Source organism: Mesoplodon densirostris, chromosome 7, assembly GCF_025265405.1.
Source record: "Mesoplodon densirostris isolate mMesDen1 chromosome 7, mMesDen1 primary haplotype, whole genome shotgun sequence".
Lineage (NCBI taxonomy): Eukaryota > Metazoa > Chordata > Mammalia > Artiodactyla > Ziphiidae > Mesoplodon > Mesoplodon densirostris.
The window spans coordinates 49,243,284-49,268,962 of record NC_082667.1 but is presented as its reverse complement, the minus strand read 5'-3'; the positions used below and the strand labels follow the sequence as shown (position 1 = coordinate 49,268,962).

The following is a 25,679-nucleotide window of genomic DNA, read 5'->3' as shown; positions in this document are numbered from 1 at the left end:
CAGTTGCTCAAGGCAGATGCACAGGAACCCACAGTATTCACTTCGTCATGACCCTCCCGGCCCTGCATGGTCTTACCCCTTGGTCTTCCACCAATGTCATCTTGTGCTACCTCCCCCAACTCCTTTCCCCAGCCCCACAGGCCTGCTCCTAGCACTTAGGCTATGATGAAGTGCATTTTCATGTCCGTGCTAGTTACCCTGCCTCAAATCTTCTCCCACCTCTTCTGCAGAATTATCTCCCACTTATCCTTCAAATCTCAGTTCTATTGTGCATTGTAGGAGGCTTAGCAGTATCCCTGTCCTATACCCACTAGATGTCAGTAGCACTCCCCTCCCCCAGTTGTGACAATCAAATAGGTCTCCACACATTGCCAAATGTCCCCTGGGGGGACAAAATCATACCCAGTTAAGAACCTCTGCCCTAGACCTTGATCAGGATATTCCATCACAGATTTCATAGAACCTAGTTTATAAACCTTTTTTATGACTTCTAGATTATTGTTGGACTACCCTATTATGGATAGAGAAATGTTCTTTTGTTTATCATTTTACACCTGTACGTACAGTGTCTAGCAATAAGATAGGTGTTTAACGAATGTATGTTGAATAAATGAATGAATTTGATTATTGCAAAAACCTTATGGTGTATGTATAGCCAGAATTAACACAGCCACTTTAAATTGAGGTAACAGATACACTGAATGGTTAAATGACAGGCATGCAAATCACACTATCAATAAATGGCTGATATGGGACTTGAACTTAGGTTTTACCACTCTCAGTTCTTATCAGCATAGATCAGTTTACTACCATTACCATTTTTTTAACCTTCTCAGATTACTTAACCTCTCTCCCTTCCAAGTTCTCCACTGCATTTTGTCCTTGAAGTATGTGCAGTAGTAATACAGACCTAGCACTGTCTCAAAGGCTGAAATGCTCAGGGCCTTACAGTGGCTTCTAGTGATGCCTCACTATGATGCTTCTAAAAAATCATGGCATATTAAATATAAGAGGGAGGTGGTTAGGGCTTCTCGTGTTGTAATAGGAATGCAAGAGGGGAAAAAAAATCAATAACTCTCCGGAATAAATTTGCTTTTATGGTACTCTTAGCCTTGTGGTCCACTCTAGTAAAGAGCCTAGAGAAAAATAATCACATGACAGGTTAAGATACTCTGGTCTTAATGTAGGCATTGCCGAATTAACTAGAACGTGAAAGAACTTCTAAGGATACCTGATTGAAATCTTTTATTTCCATGTTGCTTAAGCATACCCAAGCAGAAAAATCTCAGCTGGAAATAGAAAGTCTTTTAAATTGCACTTTCAACATGCCTAATACACTTCTATTTTCCAAGGTTTTGAAAAGCAGGATTTATACAGCACAGTTACTCAATTTTTTTTCCAAACATTTTTTAATGGCCTAAGTGCTCTGATAGCCAATATGGAAGTAGCTGAGGGAGGGCAGGGTACACTGTTGAGAGGTATACCTGACACAGAGGTACCCTTCAGCCATGGAGAGGAACTGTGTTGGTGGGCTTTGTGGTGGTAGAATCTCCTTACTGGCAGCAAAGGGCTTCTCCTCTGCAACCAATGCCAATTCTTTCCCAGCTCATCGAAGAGGCAGAGAGGGTAGTTAAGAGTATAAGATCTGGAGTCAGATTTCCTGGGCTAGAATCCTAGCTAGACTGCTTTTTAACTAACTGTATGACCTTGATCAGGTTATTCTACATGCTGGACCTCAGTTTTCTCTTCTGTAAAATGGGTTTGAGAATGGTATTTATGCCATGTGGTTGTTGTGAAGATTAAATGAGTCGGCTTATGTGACTAACATAAAATAAGCACCCAATAAATAATCATTAGCTATTAACTTTCTTCTTTACCTAAACATATTTTTATTTCTGTGTAATGCTAAGCTCTGTCCATATGTCAGTTATTTATCATTTCACTAGTTCATAAGCACTTCAAGAACCTGATCTCCATTACCTTTTCTTCATCATATAAATATTTCATTTGATTCTTAAAACAATCCCATGAGGCTGGGATGGTTGTGTCCATTTTACAGATAGGAAACTGAGACCCAGACTGATGTACCTATGATTATGCAATTAGATAGTGGCAGGGCCAGGACTAAAGCATTGGTCTACTTAAGAATATTCTTTTGCTCTGTTAACACCAAAGAATTTTTTTTACAGATTCACTTCTTGTCTCAACTCTTTTAAGATATCAAAATGGCCCTAAAGTAAAGCTCCCTGGAAGTTTGCCCTCTCATTTCCTTCCTCTAATCGATACATCTCCACTGGGTAGCAACATGTTTTAGTCTGTTTGCATAAGTGTCTCTCTGTCTCAGCCTCTGTCTCCTTCCCTACCTCTCCCACTCCTTCCATCTCTTTTTTCTCTTTTCTTTCTCCCTTATCTCCACCTCTCTCCTTTCCTCCCCCTCATCTCTCTTTCTCTCCCGCTCCCTCTCCCACACACATGCACAAACACTCAGAAATATCTTATTGGTCTATTTCACATGGAAGGAGAGGGTAGTATTAATAATGACTTTGAGGTTTCCAACTTATGTGAGACAGCTGGGGTCAGGTGAGAGCCAATAAGAGGTAAGCCTGGATTACTAGGGCAGGCAAGGGGCAAGGATTAGATGAAAAAGCAAAGGAACAGAGTTTGGATTAAAAAAAAATAGTATGAAGAAGGAGACAGTCCTTGATTCTAGTAAAGCTTATAGGCAGGGAACAACAGCAATTAATAAAAAATCTTGCTGGGGGACAGTAAATGGGTCTGTGTCTGCTGCATTAATTATTTACTGAGTAAATTTGGGAAAATTAGTTAACCTTGCCAAGCCTCAGTTTCCCCCCTTGTAAATTGGGAATAATAATAATGAACAATAATATTATCAATCTCTTGGGATTATTGTGAGGATTGAATGAATTACTTATACTTAACACTTCTTAGAATAAGTAATAATAAATAAATGTTGGGTGTCATCAATATTATTATCATTATCATTAATATCATGAATGCTATCAGGAAGGAGAAAGTACAGAAGGCTTCCAGGGTAAGGATGATAAATATCTGTTTGATACTTTAGGCAATAAAAATCTACAAGGAGAGAATAATTTTTATTGAAAGAATATTTACAGCTATTTGTTAAGAGACTAGAGAGGTAAGTACTGCAGATGCAGGGAGTTCAGGTAGGATTTATTTACAAGAACCAGGTGATTGGGGGCTAGAACCAGCGATAAATCCAAGTCTCAGAGTCATGAAAAGCATTTATTCTCAGCGCTCATGAGGTTCAGGCCTATTCATCTCAAAATGAAGTTGTATATGGAATGTTAATACATCAATGGCAAAACACCCAGTTAAATGAACTAATCATTTGAAATTATACTATGAAGTCAAGACAGTAACAGGTGAACTATTCCAAAGTCGAAAGTCCAGCACCATCATCACAAATAATGGGTTTCACCAAAATAAGCCTTGCAAATTTGATTTCACTGAACTATGCTGATGTGATCAAAGGTCAGTTAGCATGGGGATTGCAAACATTTAGAGTGGGGTGAAGCTTTTATGATATTCAGTTTTACAAGCACTGAGACTTAAATATTACTCCTGTGCAGAAATATAATGTTTTGTTGTCTTCAGGATTCTTTTTAAATCAGCAGTCTTTCCCCATAAAAAAGTCAAAAAGCAAGGCCCTTAATCATGTCATATGCTTTTTGATGTCCTTTTACTCAGCAATAATTTCGTTTAAAAAACATTTCAATGAACATTAATTGAACAGAAACTGTCAACTTTCCTTTCATAATGAAAGGGAAACTGCTGTGATGAAGAGTTTCTAATCACTATATCTAATTAAAAAGTTAATCCTTAGGTTTCTCATTTTTAAGTCCTTTCAAATGTAACAAAAGAAATGCTCTTTCAAAAATAGGAGACAAAAGCACAGCCATTAGGTAACACTACTTCTATGGTAAAGTCACAGAACTGGAATTAAAGAATATTGGCCCAAGCTATTGTGATGGAATTAGGAAAATTACAAGAATCAACCAAACCTCGGCCTTTATTGACCTATGTTTCTTAATACAGAAAAATCCCATATTGTACCATCAGTGGGGGATTGAGAAAGAAACTGTGATTTAAGTCTTCTATACAATGGAGAGAGAAAAATGGGCTCTGCATCTCAGCTCATGGGGAATGTGATGTGACTCACTATCTTAATATGAATAAAAGTAATCTTTCCAGGTCCAGAGCTAGGAACAAGTTATCATTCTAAATAAGTGAGCCTTTACTCTAAGGTCCAGATTCACAAGCAATCTTTTACTATCACCCTCCAACTTTCCGGAGCCCAGTGGAGAAGCAAGGAGAGAATCCTAGATAATTATGGGAGATGATCCATCCACACATGTCTGTCTCACTTGCATGATGAGCAAGAGGATGGGAATGGTTCGGAAAGCCTAAATGCAAACTGCAGGATTATGAGCAGATTGCATTAACCATTTCTACTTCCAGTTTATATGTTTTAAGTATTTTAGGGTGCTACGTGGTGATCAAAGAAAGAAAGTCTGTTTCAAAGAGCCATTTGCTGGATGGTCAACAGGCAATGGTAAACAGATCCATAATTTAGCAATGCCTTTTACAAGGGGACTTCCCTGCTTTTCATTAACAAGGATCAGCAAGATCACTCTTGGCAACTAAGTTTACTCATTCTGATAATATGCAATGCAGCCTCTAACCTATTACAAAACAGTCCTCACTAAAAGCTGAGTATCTGCGGCTCTGAAATAAGCAAATACTATTAAATGTCAACTCAATTATGGCCTTCGCTGAGCAAAGGGAACAATCTTCGTAATGGATCTTACTCTTCCTTCCTGAGTTCTTTCTAGATTTTTGCCTCTCAGGGAAAGGAGGGTTAGAAGATTGAGCAAATATCTTTTTGCAGAACATTTTTTCATATGGGAACCTTTTAGATTTTATCGATGTCCTTCCTTCTGCCTTCAGTGTACTTGTTTTTCGAGAGGTAAATATTGTGTACTGAAAAGGAGTGAGAAACATAAAGCCCTTGCTCTGTTCCTGACAAGGTGTGTATGACCAAAACTAAGCCTTTTGACTTTTCTGAGCCCTTATTTTCTCTACTGTAAAACAGATAATAATCCTTGTTAAACCAGGGATCTTAGGGGCTCAAATAAAAAAATATGGAAAAGCTTTGGAAACATAGGGAATATTATTTTTCTCTGTGAGGGAAAGAAAAAGGGATTTAGCATTTATTGAACATCCACCAAATACCAGGTACAACACTAAGCTCCTTCTGTACTAGGGCTTTTAATAAAGTAACCCCATGATATAGGCATTGCGCCCATTCAACAGGCAAATAAAGGAAGTGGTAGAGAGATTGAGTAACAGCTAGGGTCGCAGAGCTTGTTCTTTGTAAAGACAGAATTCAGTTCAATTCTGTCTCTCTCTAAAGACAATGCTCAGCTTCCAGAAAGTGAGAATTATGCTTTTGGTAACACAGTGTAAAAATGCAAGAATTGAGAGTGAGTCAGCAAAAGCTTGAACTCTAACGCTGCCACTCAGTCAGTGTTGCCATGGGTAAGTTGCTTAAATTCTCTCTGAAGTTTTGTTGTCTCGTCTGAAAATGGGGAAGACTAGTGACTAATCCACACAGTTGTGAAGATTTCTAGATAAAAATGCATACATAGCACTTAGCAGGATACTCATCGCAGGGTTAGCATTCAATACACATCAGTTATTATTGTTCTATCATTTAAGAAAAATGTGTTAGCAACCAGCTCAGTAAATGATCCAGGAAAAGCTCATAATTCCTTATAATTTACTCTGAGTATTTTGAAGATGAGGTAGATTTTATCACATACAACTAAATATTGACTAAAATGATTGGAGGTCAGCTGGGTGAGCTCAGATATATCAGATTAAAGACATAAATCCAATAAGATATATGGGAAAATGATAATACAGAATGAATGAGGTCAGGAAAAAAAAAAGGAATATTGCCAAATAAGACTAAATGGGCAATGCATAAACCTTAAAATTAAGTATGTTGAGGGGCTTCCCTGGTGGTGCAGTGGTTGGGAGTCCGCCTGCCGATGCAGGGGACACGGGTTCGTGCCCCGGTCCGGGGGGATCCCACGTGCCGCGGAGCGGCTGGGCCCGTGAGCCATGGCCGCTGGGCCTGCGCGTCCGGAGCCTGTGCTCCGCAGCGGGAGAGGCCACGGCGGTGAGAGGCCCGCGTACCGCAAAAAAGAAAAAAAAAAAAAATGTTGACTGACAGCTAACCTATAGTCTACCTGGGTTACCCATTCATATGTTGTGTAACTTACATTATACCCTCTCAATGATATGAGACATAAGGTCTCCTCAGTGAAAGCATTAAAAAGTCAATATTAAAATGCTAACTTCTAAATATATACTCCCCCTTATCTATTTAAAAACTTATTTTAAAAGGCTAAAAAACACGAGTGTGAGATTTTGTCCTTATGTTATGACTTTTATATCTGTTTAATTTATATTCTGAAAAACAATCACAGTTTACAGATGACCCAGGGATCAGGGAGGTATAAGGGTTCATCTAAGAACAACAGGCCAACTTGGGTTTGAATATCGGCTCCACTGATAGGCAAAGTTCTATGAACCTCTCTCTTCATCTGAAAAATGAGAGTAATACCTTCAGTTTCTCACAGTTGTTGTGTAGATTAGGTGACTTAACAGGAACAACTTTCCATCCCAGCTAGCACCTAGTAAGTGGTCATCGAAGTAAGTAATTTTCACTTAGTTTCCTTCTATGTATTTTAGAAAACATCTCTATTTATTAAGTGCCCACAAGGTTCTAAACTCACTCTTAGGTATTGGTGAAGCATAACACAGTTCCTGAGCTTCAGGATTTCACAGACCAGCTAATCATTTCACTAAATTGACATCACATACTATAATGGAGTGAACATGGAGTGTAATGGAAAACAACATAGTTAAGTTGGTTAGGAGGCTAGGGAGATGGGGAATAAGCAGACCAGGAAAAGCTACAGACAAAAAGAAATATCATTGAGGCTGGATGGGCAGGGGTAGCCAGAATTCCACAGAAAGACAGGGGAATAAAGGATTTCCCAGGCTCAGAGTAATGGTTTCAAGTAGAAGGACTTCCCCAGTGTAATGCTCTGGATCTCCTTCTCCATCCCCACAAGGAGAAGGAAGTTTTATGCTGGCTAAGTTTGTAAAAAGGAACTGCGGATGCTCAGCTCACTTATTCCTCTTGGGAGCCGGCCGAGCTGCATGAGCCTTGCATTCTTTTTCGCTATAAGATAAGCTTAGCAAGGCAGACTGTGGCTCTGCAGAAGTTGGCAGTTTGGGGTATGGGGGTAAATCAAGTTCAGAGGATTTTGGTAAACCCATTTTGCTGCCTGCCATAGCCATTTCCTCCAACCTAGCTTTTAGCAATAATAAATTTGATTTTTAAAAAATCTCTATCAGAATCTGGCACCTCTGTCTTATCTGGTTTTAATCTTAAAAATTTTTAAAAGGTGCTAATTACTAAGCCTCCTCAAACTTGATAGAGGACGAAATTTGGAAACAAGAAAGTGCATAGTGTATTCAAAATGTGACACTATTTTTTCAGGAGAGTAATGTACTTAGGAAGGAAAATGGAGGAGAAACTTGTTTTAAGGTTTAAAGTTGGTCAGTCAGTGGGTTATGGGGCTTCTCTGTCATTTTAAGGAATTTGGACTGTATCCCATGTGCCGTGTGGCACCACTGAAGGATTTTAAGCAGAATGACAAGACATTCTGTGGGAGGAGGGGGTATTAGAAATATTCTGACAGCTTGAAATGGATGGGTTTTGTGGTGAATTGGAGGCAAAAGGCCAGTTTAAAGACTGTTCCAATATTCCTGGTAAGATCCTTGTGAGTAGATTTAGTCCTTGATTCACTATTGATTTCTAAATTCCCTTATAATCTAAGAAATATAAGACAGAAGGCCAACATATCTTACTTTGAAATCACAACTTTAAAACATCATAAAGGCCCAGGGCCGGAGGCTGGGGGGAAGCGGTGCACAATGAGAGTTCCAATAAGAGGGATATGCTAAAGCTCAGCTGTTGCTGAGATGACGAGATGACTATGTGACCAATCTAGAACTCATCAGAAATAATCACACCTAATTTAAAAAGCACTGTCTAAGAGACAAGCCAAATTTTACCCATCATGCAATAGTTAGATGTTCTGCAGAAAAAAAAGATACAAACCTCCTGTAAAATACCAGCTTCTCCCTCCTTCCCTGTACCAACATCATCACCACCAGAAAAAGAATACACACATAATAGCACCTATATAACAGACTAGGACATAAAGGGTTCAAGAAAGATACCACATGACATGATTCATCTAATGATGTAATCCTGTAACCAGATAGGAGGCAAGTTCTAGTGGATAGAGAGCAGCACTGAAAAATCACAGCTGCCTGCCTAACTCTGGTCCAGGTTCATCTTGCTAAACAAGCACTCTGTTTTTAATTTATTGAGTAGTACGTGTTTATATCTTAAAGTTATTATGCATAAGTAAAAGTGGGTAACTTAAGCTAGCTTTCTGAAGAACATCTCTTGTTCTCTACTGTAGAAATAAGAGATGAAACTTAGGAATGCAATATCCTATTTCTTTATTCAGCAATTATTTATGAAGGACTTACTGAATGTCATCTATTGTGTGGGATAAGTGACAGATCCGTCCCCCATTCTGTTGGAGAGAACAACTACACCAGACACACTGGACCCTGAGCTTGGGAGTGAGGGTTATCCTTAAATCATCTTCAATTGTCTTCCAAATTTCAAAGGAGGCTAAAAAGTTTTCCTCATTCCAGAATTTGACGTCTTTACTCCCACTAAAAAATTATGAAGTCTTAAGAAGTTAAAAAAAAATTAAACAGAGCTTCCAGAATATCTGTAAATTATTTTAAAAACTACATTGTTTCTACTTCATTCTCAAACCTATTCAATTTGCAGAGATCCATAATCATTATATTTTCAACTGTGTAGTGACCTAAATAAGTTTAGTTCTCTGACAACTTCATGCTTATCAGCCTCTCATAAGTCAAGTCAACATCAACAAATGCAGGCTTACGTATGAACCTGTAGAGAACAATGAAAGGAGTGGCCCTTTGGGGTCAGACCTGAGTTCCAACCATAAATCTGGTCCTTGTTAGAGGTATGAACTAGGGCAAGTTACTTTGCTTCTAAAAGTCCACTTGTTCATCTATAAAATGGGGATGAGATGACCTACCTTCCTGCATTATTTTGAAGGTTAAATTAAAATAATGGTATTTAAGAAAAGCTTCACAAATGGTAGCTATTATTATAATTTATTATAATTATGTCATTCCCATGAAGCACATGGTAACACTGAATTCCAGGGCTATCAAAGAAATTAGAGATCTAGGGTCACACTGTTTTCTTTCTAATTCATGGCTGACTGTGCTAATTTTTACCGTCTTCTTTCCTGAGGGGCCTGATGTAGCCTCACCATCCTTCTTAGCACCATGGTCCATATCACCATCATGAATCAATCTGAGTTGACACAGTCAAATGTATAAATCATGGTTTTTGTTTTCGTTTTTTAACTATTCTAACTTCCTCCAGTTGAGAGGTAGACCCTAACATTCTGAACCTTGGCTAGGGTGATTCAAAGAGTTCAGAGTAGCCCAGCTACAAGTACCCAGGTTTCCTGATCTCCAGTTCTGTATTTTTCCACTGCAGCACACTCACTCACTCACTCTCCTCTGAGTTATGAAATTTAAGCATGAGTCCAAATTAGAAGAGACAGATCACTTAGCATAGCCTGTCACTATGTGATTTCTGCTGAGGTATGAATTAAACCTCAGCCCTTGCAATATACAGTTACAGACTGATATGAAACAAGGAACTGTTTAGCAGACTATTCACTCACTCTGTCAAGGCCAGTGCTATCATGAGGTCGACAATACAGTAATTTTAGTGATGGGATAATGGACATTATGACAGGCTGCTGCCATGATAGCTACAGGCAGCTCATAATAGGAGGATACTTTCAGATACTACAAAATATGATTTATCAGTTTCTACATCAATTTAGTCAATTGGTCTGGAATATATGAAGGGACTATCTGTTCCCACTGGCTGAAGTTTATTCCCCAAAAATACAACTCATTCATTACTGTCTTGAAATAAAACTGAAGCTTAAAGAAAGACTAACTCTTAGAAAAATGTTTGTTTGTTTTCCAAAAACACTCTTGAAATTTAATCAGCAAAATAACCAGCATCAACTCTTAAAATAAAAGATTCAGAACAAACAATGGACACATACCTATGGCATCATTTTATTACTTGAAGTTTAATGGTAGGAAACTGAGAGAGGATTCCATTTTAAATGGTCTCAATTTCCTATATAAATTCTCCTTCATATTTGGGGCAATTTCTAATAAACCCAATAAATGGTGTTCCAGGGATATATTCATGATCTCATAGCTCAACTGAAAAATAAGAAATAAAAGGGGGCAAGGACACCATAGGCTTCAACCATATACTCTAAGAAATTAAAATAGTTTTCTTTAGGGTCAAATGATTATTTTATGTCCTCCTTGACATCCCATCCAAACACTCCTTACCTGGTGACTTTCCTAGGTAAATAATATTCATCATCCAACATATTAAATTGTATTAAATTTCAAATATATTTCTCATGAAAGTATTAGACAGAGGGGTCAAGGCCAGAGCTGAAGAGGAAGAGGAGGGTCAACATCAGATATTTGGTGAGCCATGATCTATTGCCTTGTGGTCAATATCTGAGGACTTAATAAAGATACCCTTAATAAAGATACCCTTCCAATTCCAACTTAAACACGAGGTAAATTATGATCTCCTAATAAGATCAAAACTCAGCCACACAAGGCAACCTTAAAGGAATGAAAGAACACCCAGGCTAGCAGAACTAATGACTACATAATCCTCTCTAAAGAAAAAAACTGTATGTATCAACCAGAAGTTTGGGGTCAAGAAGGAAAGCAAAGTAAAAGGGAAGTCAGATAGTTAAGCTTTGTCCATCAATCTAGGACCTTACTGGTGGGAAGGAATCTGAACATCTTAGTTAAAATAATTAACAAATTTTGAAGATGGTTTGACCCCAAAGAAAGAAGTCCAATACCTGGAAGTTACCCTTGACTTCTTATCTGCCTCATTTTGTTATATTCTGGCTCAAATAAACCCACACTAGTTAATCCATCTTCTTGCTCTATATCCAAAATATATCCTCAATTCATACAGTGGATCTCCACAACCACTGCTGCTCAGTCAAGTCCTCATAATCTCTCCCTTGAAAGTACTGCTGTATAGCATTCTAACTAGTTTCCCCTCCTTCCATAGCTCATCTCACTATGTACATTAGATCATGTCATGTCCTTATTTAAAATAACCCAATGGTTTCTTGTTGAACTTTGAATAAAATTCAGACTCACTTCCACAGTCTCCAAAGTCTACATGACCTGGCCTTACCTCACTCTCCAACCTCCATTCCTATGTTTCTTCCCCATATTCTCTTTTTCCACACTAGGCTTCTTCTGTTGCAGGAACATATCAAAGTTGTTCCTATCCTAGGGTCCTTGAACATGCTGTTATTTTATTTTTGACATCACCTGAAGATTGTCATAAGACTGTCCCCTTTCCACCTTCATCTTTTAAATATCAATTCAAGTGTCTCCTCCTTACAAAGGCCTTCTCTTACTTTACTGTCTTATCCAAAGAAGTCCCACTTCCACCAACCTATCCGCCATATCACATTGCTCTAGGTTTTTTTTTTTATAGTATGTCACCATCTGAAGTAGCCTTATTTGTTTGTTAATTTTATTTATTTCTCAATATAAGCTCCAAATCTTGCCAACTGTATTTATTGCTATATTTTCAACTTTCTAGAATAGGTCTGAACATCAACAGATGATCGATATATCTTTGTGAATGAATAAACAGATGAATTTTATGAACATGGGTATTTCAATTCATCTGACAATTATATTTTTCACTGAAATAAATGATTTTGTCATAATGTGATGTCATGTATATTTTAGCATATCTGAGTCAGCTTCTTAGTCCCAATTCCCTCTGGATACTTATCAGAATGGCTATCTGTGATTTAAGAGAGACAAAAATAGGATAGAGGGACCTGATCACAGTATTACCTAAATAAGTACCCCGCCAGCATGCCTTGCCTAACACAACTCTATTTCCTCTTTACCAATTTTTAAAGATACCATTCTTTCAATCATTCAAAAAATATGTCAGGCCCTATCTTAGCAGTAAAGATGCAGAAATAAATAAGGCATGGTTTGTGTTCTCCCAAAGCTTCCAATGTGGTAAATGAAGCAGAAATGTAAGCAATCACAATGTTAAGTGAAAAGTAGGAGCATAGAGAAAGAAAAGCTTAAAGAAGATAACATTTGAGATGACCCTTGAATGATGAATGAAATTTTACCAAACACAGAAACAGGGAGAGTCATTATAGACAGAGGGGTACATAGAAAAGATTTGGCAGGAGACAGCATGGTGGCTTCAGGGAATCAGGGAACAGTGAATGGTGGGGTGTGACCAGAATACAATAGGAGTGGCTGGAGATAGGGTTGGTAATGCAGGTTGGGGCCAAATTGAAGACAACTTCTAATGCTTTGCTAGGGAAACACGTTTTATTTTGTAAACTAGTGTTTGGCTAACTATGTTTCATGAGATACTGGTAAACATGTATCCATGAAAAAGAGATTTCATCATCACACACATTTAAGAAATGCTCTGCACACTCTCCTTGCCTTTAGGAGATATAAAACCCCAAAGGCTTTGAAAAATCCTATAATAAAAAATAAACAGCTGCTTAACACATTATCCAATATAAATGACCCATTAACATTTCCAGACATACTAACCTTCTCCAGAAGTTAGAGTACCTTTAAAGTGAAGCACTGCCTTTAAGTGATCTGGAGTTGTTAAATTATTTAAATCAATGAATGTTACGAATGGAACTGAGTGTAGAGATAAATTTGGCAACAAAAACACTTAGAATGGATGGAAGGAATCTGGGAGGCCACTGATGCTTGCAAATATCTTATGTGAATGATAATGCACATCTATACTCAAGCACTCAGAGTGTGAATGTAAAATGGGAAAATATTTGAGACACTCTAAGATAGAATTCTATATCAACTAGTCATCAATTAATTAGTGATTGCCCTGGGTGTAGAAGGTGATGAAGCTAACGATGACTTCCTGATATTCTAACATGGTAAACTGAGTGAACTGTAAAACAGGTTTGAGAGCAGTGCGGGGGAGGAAAGAAGAAGAGTAATGAAAAATCGGCTGAAGCTTCTGCACAAAAAGGGATGAGGATCATAGTGCCAACTGTTACCTGTTTTTGACTCATTTATTGGAAAAATAATAACAGTAAGCCTACAAGGAACTTCCAGTCATGCTAGGTTCTTTCATGAACTCAAGAGTTTCTGTCCTTAATCTACCTACAATCCTCAACCAATTTTTCTGTCACCTTTCCATTCAGTCCTTTGAAAATGATGTTCTCTCTTATACTAGAAAACAGCTGCCCTCACATTACTGATATGTTGGCTTCACATTTTTTTTTCTTTTTTTTTTTCAGAATGGCCAGAAGGTGCTTAGTTTTGATAAGGGAGTCCGTAGAGTTGCTGCATATGGAAGTTTAATTTTAAATATTGGTATCAGCAATGTAATAATGGTGTGGTTTTAAAGGATACAATTTCATACAATCATTCTAAGATATTATGGTTGACTTTCAGGGGCAGACTGCCTGCATTTTAAGACATGTGGATCCAACTCAACCTTGAATATATCTATATACAAATTTCATAAAATTCTTAACTGTATATAAACATACTATAAAATAGACAGGAAATTTCCAGAATATTTCCCTTCCCCATCTGATCAGTTAGATCACTCTTCCTCTTCAACATCTCTTCCTGTCAACTTAATGACCATACTGCACTCCTCAACAAATTCTCTGTTTACACAGTCAGATGGCCTGCCTACTTCTATCTGTTGTACTAATTACCTTTTCATCTGTCATTCAATTCAATCTTGCTCATCTACAGCAACGTGAAAAAAAAGAGCATTCAGCTCTTTTCCTTCTAGAGAACAGACACAAGGAAGAGTTACAGTGACAGGAGAAAAAGGGGCGTAAATCACTCATGAAGATGATTAAGAACTACCCTGCTATATTTAGGGTAGGTGGAAATTTCTCTTACCAGAATGTTTATTAATTTAATTTAATTTTTGTCTGCATTGGGTCTTCGTTGCCGTGCACAGGCTTTCTCTAGTTGCCGTGAGTGAGGGTACTCTTCATTGTGGTGCAGGGGTTTCTCATGACGGTGGCTTCTCTTGTTGCAGAGCATGTGCTCTAGGCATGCAGACTTCAGTAGTTGTGGCACATAAGCTCAGTAGTTGTGGCTCGCGGGCTCTAGAGCACAGGGTCAGTAGTTGTGGTGCATGGGCTTAGCTGCTCCGTGGTATGTGGGATCTTCCCGGACCAGGGATTGAACCTGTGTCCCCTGCATTGGCAGGCAGATTCTTAACCACTGCGCTACCAGGGAAGTCCTTTATCAGAACTTTTAAACAGAAACTACTCACCTATTTGTATATATATCCTTCCTTCCTTCCATCCATCCTATTGTCCATCCAGTCAACAAATTAAGCATGTATTAAATTACCAACTGGGTATTATCATTATGCTACGTGTTACAGAAGACGCCATAATAGTGTCCAAAGTATTCATCTTCATTAACTAATAAAAGCAAATTAAAAAAGCAACAACATGCAATTTTTAGCTTACCAAATTTATAAATGATTTTTATAAAGAAAGAACCATCAAGAGTACAGGAGGAAAGACATGTTCACACACTCCTGGAATGGGAGGACTATAAATTTGTAAAGTCCTTTTAGAAGCAATTTGGCAATTAACTCTAAGCTCTATGGGGCAGGAATCAATCTCTTTTGTTTTCCATTATGTCCCTATTGATTAACACAGTGTTTTGGCATCTGGGAACTGTTCAATAATTAATTGTTAAATAAAAATTGACTGAACAACAATGTTATAAGCCTAAAAAAATTTACACCCTTCACTCACTGATTCCTTTCCTGAAAATATATCCTAATGAGAAAACTGGTCAGAGGTTAATGTACACCAAAACTTACTTCAGTATTGTTTATATTAATAATAATAATATAACCTAAATGTCCAATGATATGAGTTTTTGTAGAAACAGCAATATTTGGCAGTCATTAAAATTATGTCAAAAAGAAAAATATTTTACTAACAGAAAAATGTTCATAATTAATGTTAATGTAAAAAAAGCAATACAATTTTATATTCTTAACTTCCCACTAGCAGACACATATAACCAATACTTAATATTTAGGTACACCTGTGAGCTCATGTTATTATAATATATTACATTTTTTTTCTGAAGATACATATACAGAGTCAATTGGAGAAACTAAAAAGGTATCAAAATACTAACTGTGGTTACTTCTAGGTGGAATTATAGCTATTTTAATATTTTTCAAACATATCTTTAGCTTATAATATTTTTTTACCATAAACTTGTATTATTTCTATATCAAAACCAAATAATAAAATTATTTTAAAAGAGTAATATAAATGCTCACTTTTAAACTAAGAGAATTTATGATTATCCACTTAGACTTTATTTTTATTAAAAAAAACTTCAAGTTGAAAACAGAGAATAAAAAATATATACACTGCAAGTATCTTCCACTTAATTTTGCTGTGAAAGTGCTCTAAAAATATAAAGTCTTAAAAAAAACTAAAACATTGCAATGAAGTGCAGTAATATGTGTGATGGAGAACAAATAACATAGATCAGAGAAATGAATGATCAGTATATAAACAGAATCAAAAAGCATTTTCTAAGATTGCCTTCCCAGTCTGGCAAAGGCAGATATATTTGCTAATCACTCTAAAATGTAATATAAATCTAGGAATTTTTATATAATTTTAAACTTAGTGCATTTTTAAACTACTTATTGAAGAACTATAACAATGTTGACCACTAACTAAATAGCACAGCCTATCAGAATAAAGTGCAAATGGGTTCAGTTATGGATTTTTAATGTGGTGCTGCCAACTACTATACTCTGAGCACTTATATTTAATGATGAAAATGATGGAGAAAAAGGTCATGTAATCTACAATAGACTGTACAGAAACTAATTATAAAATAATAGTTCATGACATTATTTCAACTTTCTAGAGAGCAAGTGACTCCTAAATTAGACAAAGAAACTGTGTAGAATCAGATTTTCTTTTTCTGATTGTCCTCTCAAAGTGCAGTTCAGTACCTTCCATCACTGAACAGCATGACCCACCTGAATGCAGAATATAATTTCTGAACAGTGATTCCCATATTTTAACAGCACCACCAAAACGAAGAATCTGAGTCAAACTAAAAACAAGACAAATATGCAAAGCAATAAATCTGTGCTAACAACTTTTTATCACAATCTGTTTGTTATTAAATAGAGCTACTTTAAGGACAGAAGATGTCACTCTTGATCTTAAGGCACTTGTATAATGAGTAGTAATAATAATAAATCAAATTAGAAACTTAAGTACCTTTACGTACAAGGTCCTGTGCTAATATTCATTGAGAAATCAACAACACTTAGTTGACTGATTGCTACATGCTGGGTTACTGGGAAAACAAGGGTAAATAAACAGATTGTGCTCTAATTGAATTCAGCTTAGAGAAGCAGATAGATACTTATTCATAACTGTGATACAGTGTGATAGGTGAATTGTGCATGGTGCCCAGCTAGACATAAAGGTAGACAAGACATAGTCTTTCCTCTCCACAGCCACCAATGCAGCTGAGAAGTCAGGGTCCAAAAACAGAACTTACTAGTGATACTACAAAATTGTCACAAAGAGATGAATGGACAGCTGGTGACTATGAGTTAGGCATATGAGGAATCTTTCACTCTCTAATCAGGAGACCAAGAAGGAAACAACTAACTACAATGCCAGGTAATGTGCTAACTGTGCAGGACACCACATTAAGTAGAGGTTTTAGGAGCTAAAACGGACTGGAAAGGATTAGAGAGGAGGGTGCTTAAACCAGACTTTTAAGTAACATATAGGCTTTGTTATGCAGAATGGGACATTCCATCAGAAGGAAATAGAAAGCTGAGAGTCTAGTGCAGAGGTTGGCAAACATTTTCTATAAAGAACCAGATAGAAAATATTTTAGTACTCTCTGGCCCTACAGTCGGTATTACAACTGCTGAACTTTGCAATTGCAGTACCAAAATAGCCAGAGATAATGTGTAAACAAATGAGCGTGGCTGTGCTCCAATAAAGCTTTCTTTATAAATAGTATAATTGGGATTTCATATAATTTTTCACAAAATTATATTAAATATTATTATTCTTATTTTCTTCAATGATTAAAAATCTTAAAAATAATTCTTGGCTCAGAGGCTATACAAAAACAGGTAGCAAGTTGGATTTGACCTGTAGGCTATACTTTGCTGACTCCTGGTCTAGTTAGAAGGCAAGCTAAATACACACACATAACAATACACATAACAATTTCAAATATCTAACCAGTGTTCTCAATTCTACCCAGCCTTTCCATTTTATAATACATGTTTTGTAATACCCTCTTTTCTCCATCTGAAATTAAATTTATGGATAATACAACTTCCTACACATTTTAAAATAATGCCTTAACTGAAGTAAAAGAAGAAATAAAAAGAAAGTACTTTATGTTAAGATAGTATGTTTTCAATATGGCAATCTGGGAGCCCAACTATACTAGAAAATGTAATAAAGTAGTCACATATTTACATGTACTTATAATGAATAAATTTAGATTTAAATGGAATAAAGAGACCAGATATCACATCTGCAAGAAACACAGGAAAAGTGAAAGAGTAGACATATGAAGAGTAGACACATATGAAAATTAGTGTTGGAAGAAGTAATAATTGTTCATTTGTATATAATAAGAGAGCAAAGGAAATACTTTAGTTGAAATATAATCTAACAAGATTGCTGATAAAGTGGAGAAAGTAAAAGTGTCATATTTTTGCAAATAAACTTATAACTTAGTGTCAAAATAATTACTTATAACTTAGTGTCAAAATAATTCCCTGCTTTATATGGGGTAGAATGGTGAGAAAGTTTATCTGTCTATCTCTCTATCTATCTATCTGTCTATCTATCTATCATCATCATCACCTCTCTATCCCTATTCGGAATTACACCTCATGTAAAGATAGACATTTGATTTGACTTCTAGCACTTCAACAGATCTTGGGACTCTGTCCTTTGATAAAAAATGAGGACTAGAGAACGCCAGCCACCTAAGAGCCTACAGGGAAACTGAGTATAGATGACCTTTGGAACAATATCAGAGTAATACTGAAAACAACAGAAAACTCTAAAATAAATAATTTCACATATTTTCACAAAATAGAGTTCTTATAGTGTGATAACATTTTAAAAATAAATATAAGGTATGGCAATCAAATAAAATATTTTTTAAAACAATCTTATTGAACTTTGGTGAACTATTTGTATTTCAAGTGCTGCTACCAATTTAAAATGTTCGGTTCTATGTCTATTAAAAGGACCTCAAGTCTCTTCAATTACATATTTGCAGGTGACATTTACAAATGTAAACTGATACAGGAGAGGTGTATCAATGACATAAATACCAGGAACAGCAATATTGCTCAAGATAGGGATTTTCCAAACTGGGAACCAACTCCTGATAAAATTCCTAACAGAACAAAGTATAATGTTCCCTTGATTTACATAGGAGTTACATTTCTAGAATATTAAGTGATTATTAAATCCTTGCAGAAAATACTTTGTTTATAAAACTGAATTTGATTTTAGGTTTAGAAAATTAAAAAAAAAACTTCATGAATATGAAGTGAAATGTTAAAAATTGTGCAGTTAATGGGGTCATTCTTTACTCTTCAGGACTGCTCTGCACATTATAGGGCATTTAGCATCCTTGGCCCCCTTCTCCTAATGCCAGTATCACCTCCTAGGCATTATCAATACGTAAGTCCCTCCATGTGTTTGTAAAATGATTTCTAATAGCTCATCTCTCTCCTTATCTCCTTGGGGACTGCTGGTCTGAATTATAAGAATGTAGAAATTAGGTTTATGTATTTTTTTGTATAATGCCCAACACTGCATTATCAACAAATTGCATGCTTAATAATTTTCTTGTCAGTAATTACCCTTCGTGAAGAGGAGCACATAAGGGTAAGAGAGGGAAAGCTGCCTGAAACAGTAAAAAGAATTCTGAGCTCAAAGACACTGGCCAATTCTGCCACAAACTGAATGACCTTGAGCAAGTCTTTTTAACTTTTCTAGGCTTCAGGTTCTCCTTTGGAAAATACACTAGATGACCTCTAAATTCCCATCCAGCTCTGACATAATTATAAAATTATCTATCTATCTATCTATCTATCTATCTATCTATTATCTATCTATCTATCTATATGCCTTTGGGAAATTAAAGGAATGAAAGTAGAGAATGGAGAATAAAATCAGGTGATGCTACATTTGTAACAGATAAAACAATACCAAAAAGAAAACCCCCAAACGAAGAAGATGGCCAACGGAGATGGTGGTATTAAAGGGAGGTATTTGATTCTTGGCATAATAGATGCATAGGTAGGTAGACAATGCATATGAGATTCACATTCATTCAGCAATGTGAGACGATGTTGTTGGACTTATGAAAGACAAACACTCTACATATACTTTTATTTTGTACTTATATTAAGTTTAAAATACATGGTTCCTAATTCCTTACCATAAATGTTGCAAGATTAAATCCAGTTTGCAAATAACTACAGATGATGGGGTCTTTCTAAGAGCAAGTATCTTATTCTGGTATCAGTGCTGTGGGAATCTACTCCACTGCTTCAGATCAGCGTAGTTCTTAACCTCGATCACAGAGTAAAGGGCTCTTTAAGGGCTCAACCAACTCAGGGTTCCTGAGACCAGAAAACAAAGTAGAATGAGGAAACCTGGGATTCTGCTAGGAGGTGTCAGTCCTCCCAACCATGTAAAACACTCCAATTCCTTAAGGAAATTTCCTGTTAAATTAAAGAATTAAAGAGGTCTCTGAGGGTATTCTCCCTTTCAGTGTACCTCAAACAGGACTTTCTGTAAGATATGGTGGAAAGGTTGAGTCCGATAGAACTTATTTGAAACTAGCTCTGCCTTTATCAGTTGTGCCCTCGTGAGCAAGTTACTCTTAGCCTCAGTTGCTATATCTGAAAAATGGGAATTATATAATCACTCTTTTACTGTTGTTGGAAGAATTCCAAGTAATGATTAATGTAAAAACCCTAGCACAGGGCTTTACACATTGTGGGTGTTGAGAGTATTCGATAAATACTGTCACCTTTGCTCTTTCCTTTTCCACCCTCTGTACTTTGTCTCTCTTGCCCTGCCCTAGAAAGAAGGCTCTGCTGATGTCAGCATCCAGAAGCAGGGGTGCCAGGAGTGTTGAATGACTGACCTCAGATCTGCCCAAGGCATGCTCAGTGCTTTTAGTCCTTCTGTGATACCTCTTATTCTCTTATGTTTCCCTTGCCTGTAGGCTGCTGGTGTTTTCCAGAGACTAAAAAGTCTTATTCTTCCTTAGTAAGGGACCCTCTATGGAAGGAATCAGTAGAAGCAGCCACAGAGTTAAAACAAACTGTCAGATCTTTCTAACCAGACAAAAGCTGAGCCTGAAATTTCAGCCCAGGGCAACCCTACTTCTTGGACTAAAAAATCTGCTGCACTCAAGTTCCTGTAAACTGCTATTTCTGGAGGAGCTGTAGAGGGACTGTTAGGGAAGATTTACACAGTTTGGCTAAATACTTCAAATGTAGTTTTTCTAGCAGTATGTACTGAGAAAATCTAACATCACCCACCTCTGAATGCAAGCTTATGAAAATGCTAGTTTATCAAAACAAGTCTATTTTACATGATTTTTTTTCTTAATGTACACCATTGTAAACCTCTGAGAACCCTGAAGGACAAAATGACACCCCATCCTAACGTGCTACTGTGTCAAGTGTTTCTGAACAGTTGCCTGGCCTAACCTTCATCACTATAAGCGAGGCATCAGAAAATTCAGTGGACAAACTAGAAACTCTAAAGAAGGACCACAATACTGAGAATTAATTTGATGGATAATACATTCTTCAGGTTAAAAAACATAATTTGGATATCACTAGTCATCATAAATACCATTTTTTAAGTTGAACAATTCCTGTGTTCTAAGTGCCATGCTTGCCTCTTTAAATAGAGTACTTTCAATTCTTATTACACTTTTCTGCAACATGATTGTAACATTCTAAGTCTTACAGAGGGGCAGACGAGTCTTAAAGAAGTTAAACAAGTGAGATCACACAGAGCTAGTAAATTCAAACTTTGGATTATCTGGCTCTAAAGCATAAATCCTTTCCAAAGTGTGTCTCATTCATTAATGGATGTCAGGTGACAGAGCCACAGAATATTAGTTTTGGAAGGGATACAGAGGTTCATTTAGGAAAATCAGTTTTCTTAGAAACAGAGAAACTGAGGCCTAGAAGGGTTCCTTAACCATGAAGCCTAACACAGAGTGTGGCAGAACTCTCGAATCCGACGGTGGCTCAATGCTGCTGACTCAGCAGAGTCCTCACCAAGGCCCACCAGGCTTTCTGTGACCCATCCCCTGCCCATCTCTCCATGGGCAGACGGAACTAAGAGCAATTCTACACAGACACCAGGGTGTTACATGTGTTTCTGTTTTTGTTATTTTTGCCCCCAAAGCCTATCTCTTTGCTGACTTGATAAACACACATTTTTTCAAGATTCAATTCAGTTCCATCCAAGTATCACTACCTCTACGAAGTCTTCACTAATTCATCTCTCTTCTCTTCCCAGAAAAACAGTTATAGTGAGTTAAGGAATAGGTTAATAGAAGCCAACTTTTATTGTGGATTTATGATTCATTCATTCATTCATTCCACAAATATTTATTGAGTCTCTACTATATGTAAGCACTGTGCTAACTGCTTTATATGTATTATGTTAAGCATTCCTCACCATAATCCTATGAGTTAAGTACGATTTTTATCCTAATTTTACAAAACAGGAAATGTAGGCATAAAGAGATACAGTATCTTTTCTTAAAAAAAAAAAAAGGATATTTTTGTCTTTCTCCTTTGTGGTCCCTTTGTATCCTGAATACAAATTTACTATGGAATTTGCAGCACTCCGTGGAACTTTGTTTCACTTCCAAATTTTGATTTATGATGCTATTATTCTGTGTATATAATGATATACTTGCTATGTATTGTATACTATTGTAGCTCGTAAGCTCCATAATGGTAGAGGTGGTATCTACTTTGTTTCCTATTATATCCACAGGGCCTGACAGGGTGGCACATAATAGGTACTCAGGAAATGACAGTTGAATAAAGAAATGAAGAATGAATGAATGAATGAAGAACAAATGCATAGAACCCTGGTCTCCGAGTCTTCACTCTCTGTGCTGCCTCCCCAGACCAGTCTGCACTGGGCAGAAATGCCGCATAAGCAGCGATGGACGTGTTTTTTTTGTTTTTTTGTTTTTTTGTTTTTCCCCAAGGCCAATACTATTATCTTGGATGTGCATTCTAGAACTCACTTCTGGACACTATAATTTTCCATTTTCTTACATATTATTATGGTTATATTAATTCTACAGATCCGAATGGAATGAAAACTTATTTGAGAAGGGACAGGAGCTGTTTTTTATTCCTGCTGAGGAATAACATAATGACAAAGTCCTGTTAGTACACAGCACCCCCAAATAACAGGAGTTTGGCAAAGAGCCTTGGGAGGAACTCAAGTCATGGCCGTGTATTATAGCAGCCGGGAATCACACTGCTGATTTCCACGTAACACAGCAACTATCTCCAAGGGCAAGATCCCAGCTCCCAGATACTTAATAGCCCTCAGGCACGTTCTGTACCACATATGGGTCCCTAGGCAACTCTAAAACATGCACTTTCCTTCTTTCTGCTTTATCAAGGAGTCTAATGTTTACTATCATTAGCCTCTATCTTTTATTTTACAATATTTCACAGGATAACTTTAGTTAATTTAAGGGATAAAGATGGTATCCAAAAATTCTCAAAACAGACTTAGTTTTAATGGGCACATATTCATACACACACTCTCTTGTTTCTGTGATAGTTTACATGGGCATATAGTACATACACATCTGTATATTTCAAATATTAGACATATTTTATAGATGTATATATAAATGAATACAGATATATATATATATACATAGAGCAGCATTTTCGAGTACCTATCAGAAGTAAAGGCAATATACCTTATAGAGAGAAAAAACATTATAAGAACAGCTAGTAATTTCTAGGAGAGAAAAGAATAATATAGAACTTTAATTTTTGTATGTGTATATGTATATGCATGTATATATATATATAATTATATACACATGAAAATATGTTAATACGTGCAAGTAGATATTATAGAGATATTTAAATATGTACCTCTATATTAATATAGAGATATTTAAATATAGAGATATATTTAAATATCTCTATATTAATAGATATTTAAATATATATATATGCACACGTGTATATACAGACACATTAAAAATTATTCAACATAATATATTTGAAAGGGCACGGGATTGGAATGAAGAGAGATTGATCAATCTAGTATAGCACATTTTTAGGACTAAGATGGTAAAAGGGTGGAAGAGTCAGTTGATAGAAGAGTGTCACAACACTGAAGATCCTAAAAGATATGGTATTGGTTCTCCATTATTTGGGGAGTAACTGTTCTTAGCAAGTAATAAAGTACATGTGAATAAGAGAGAAAAATGTAGAGAAATGTGTATACAAAAGAATAATGGGAGATGGTGGCTGCCTCATTTTATTGCCTTCTCATATGTCACTGGATCTTTAATTATCAGTGCAGAGTCTATTTCAATCTTTAAAGCATTAAATGGCTATAAATTTAAGCAAGTAGGAGGCTGACTTTGTTAAAAACCAAGGAAGGGAAAAGTTTCCCTTGGTTGATGAAAAATGTACCAAGATTTTTTGAGCATAATTATTGTAATATAGTATTAGAGATTTTGGTTTGAGCAATGATGAAAAGTTTATTACATCTTAGATAAAAAGAATTGTAAAAATAAAGCATGTTTGCATATTCTATTCTGTGCAAAATCCATAAGCTAGATGTGTTTGCCTTCTCTTACTACGTAAGCCTTGAGAATTTAACACAATCAATAAAGAGATATAGGCTAAAGACATTTAAACACATGTGTTTGTTAAAGAATAGGGACTTCATAATTGTTGACTGTTTATTCAGTTTGGAATCCATGTTAACTTTAAAAAATAACTGAGTTTCCAAACAACAGTCTCCATTTCAAGGTGAACTAGTTTAATTCTAAAATGACAATATATTCTTGATTTAAGTCAAGATGCTGAAATGCATGATATTAATGCATCAAAAGCCATATATAAGTCTATGTATATGTAGCATTAAGATCTAGTGATATATACTTACAAGTACTTAAAAAAAACTAATATTAAAATTGGAATGTTCTCTACACCTCTCAGACTACAACATTTTACTCATGATCAATACCCACTTCTTAATTATGCTAAAATCATATTAAAATCAAGAGAGGATTTTTTTCTGAAAACACAGATTTTTCTCTTTTCAGTGAATTTTTATGAACAGAGTTCTATATTTATGACAATGATAACAGGTGCCTTTTATTTATATTTTATAGCATTTACAGGAAGTTGTTTTCCCTCTTCTGGATGGAGACAGGAAAAAATGAGCCAATTTCATTTCTGGTACAATGCTAGTAGTTTGGGGCAAGAATAAGCTAGGAATCAAATTAAGGGACTCTGCACATCTGCTTCAGAAATATGTTACAGGGGAATACGAGTTATACTTTTTAATATAAATAACTTTATTGCTTCTATGAATAAATGAAATGTTTCATTATTTTATTCTGAGTGTAACTGTCCTCTAGCTTGCTTCCAATTGTATTCCTTTTGTTTATAAAATGAATTATTTAGTACAAACACATTTTCTTCTCCATCACTGAAAAGGTATACAGCATTATAAGAGTAAAATTAGAATAGGATACTTTAAATCGCTGCTTTCCATAGCTGAAGAAATGAATTTTTTTTTATCTTTAAAGAGATGGAAAGTATCTGATTAAAGTTCATTTTCTCTTTCTTTCTTAAAAACAAGACAAAACCCTAGGCTAGGCAGAATAGAAAAAGTTAACAATGCTTAGAAGTAATAGTGCTGCTAAAGTCTATGATGCAGAATAGTAAAATCATCTGAGGACTAGAGAAGTTGAATTTGGGGAAAAGTCACTGAAAGAAACTGAGCACAGCATCCCTTGACTTTCACAGGCCACACAGAGGTGTGAGCCCACAAACACCTGTGAAAATTACAGGATTTCATGGCCTACCATTTACCAAACAGGCGTACCCAGTCAGCAAGGAGCACTCAGCAAAGTTTCCAAACCGTGCTAGCCTTCCCCAGCGTGCTCTCAGTTTCTTCCAATACTCACGG

General features: G+C 36.3%; 1 protein-coding gene across 7 annotated transcripts in view; it reads right to left on the bottom strand.

Annotated features, from left to right (window-relative positions):
- Positions 1–25,679, bottom strand: part of DLG2 (discs large MAGUK scaffold protein 2) — a 1,239,088-nt gene that overhangs the window by 807,742 nt on the left and 405,667 nt on the right. The gene's annotated exons all lie outside the window — the stretch shown is intronic.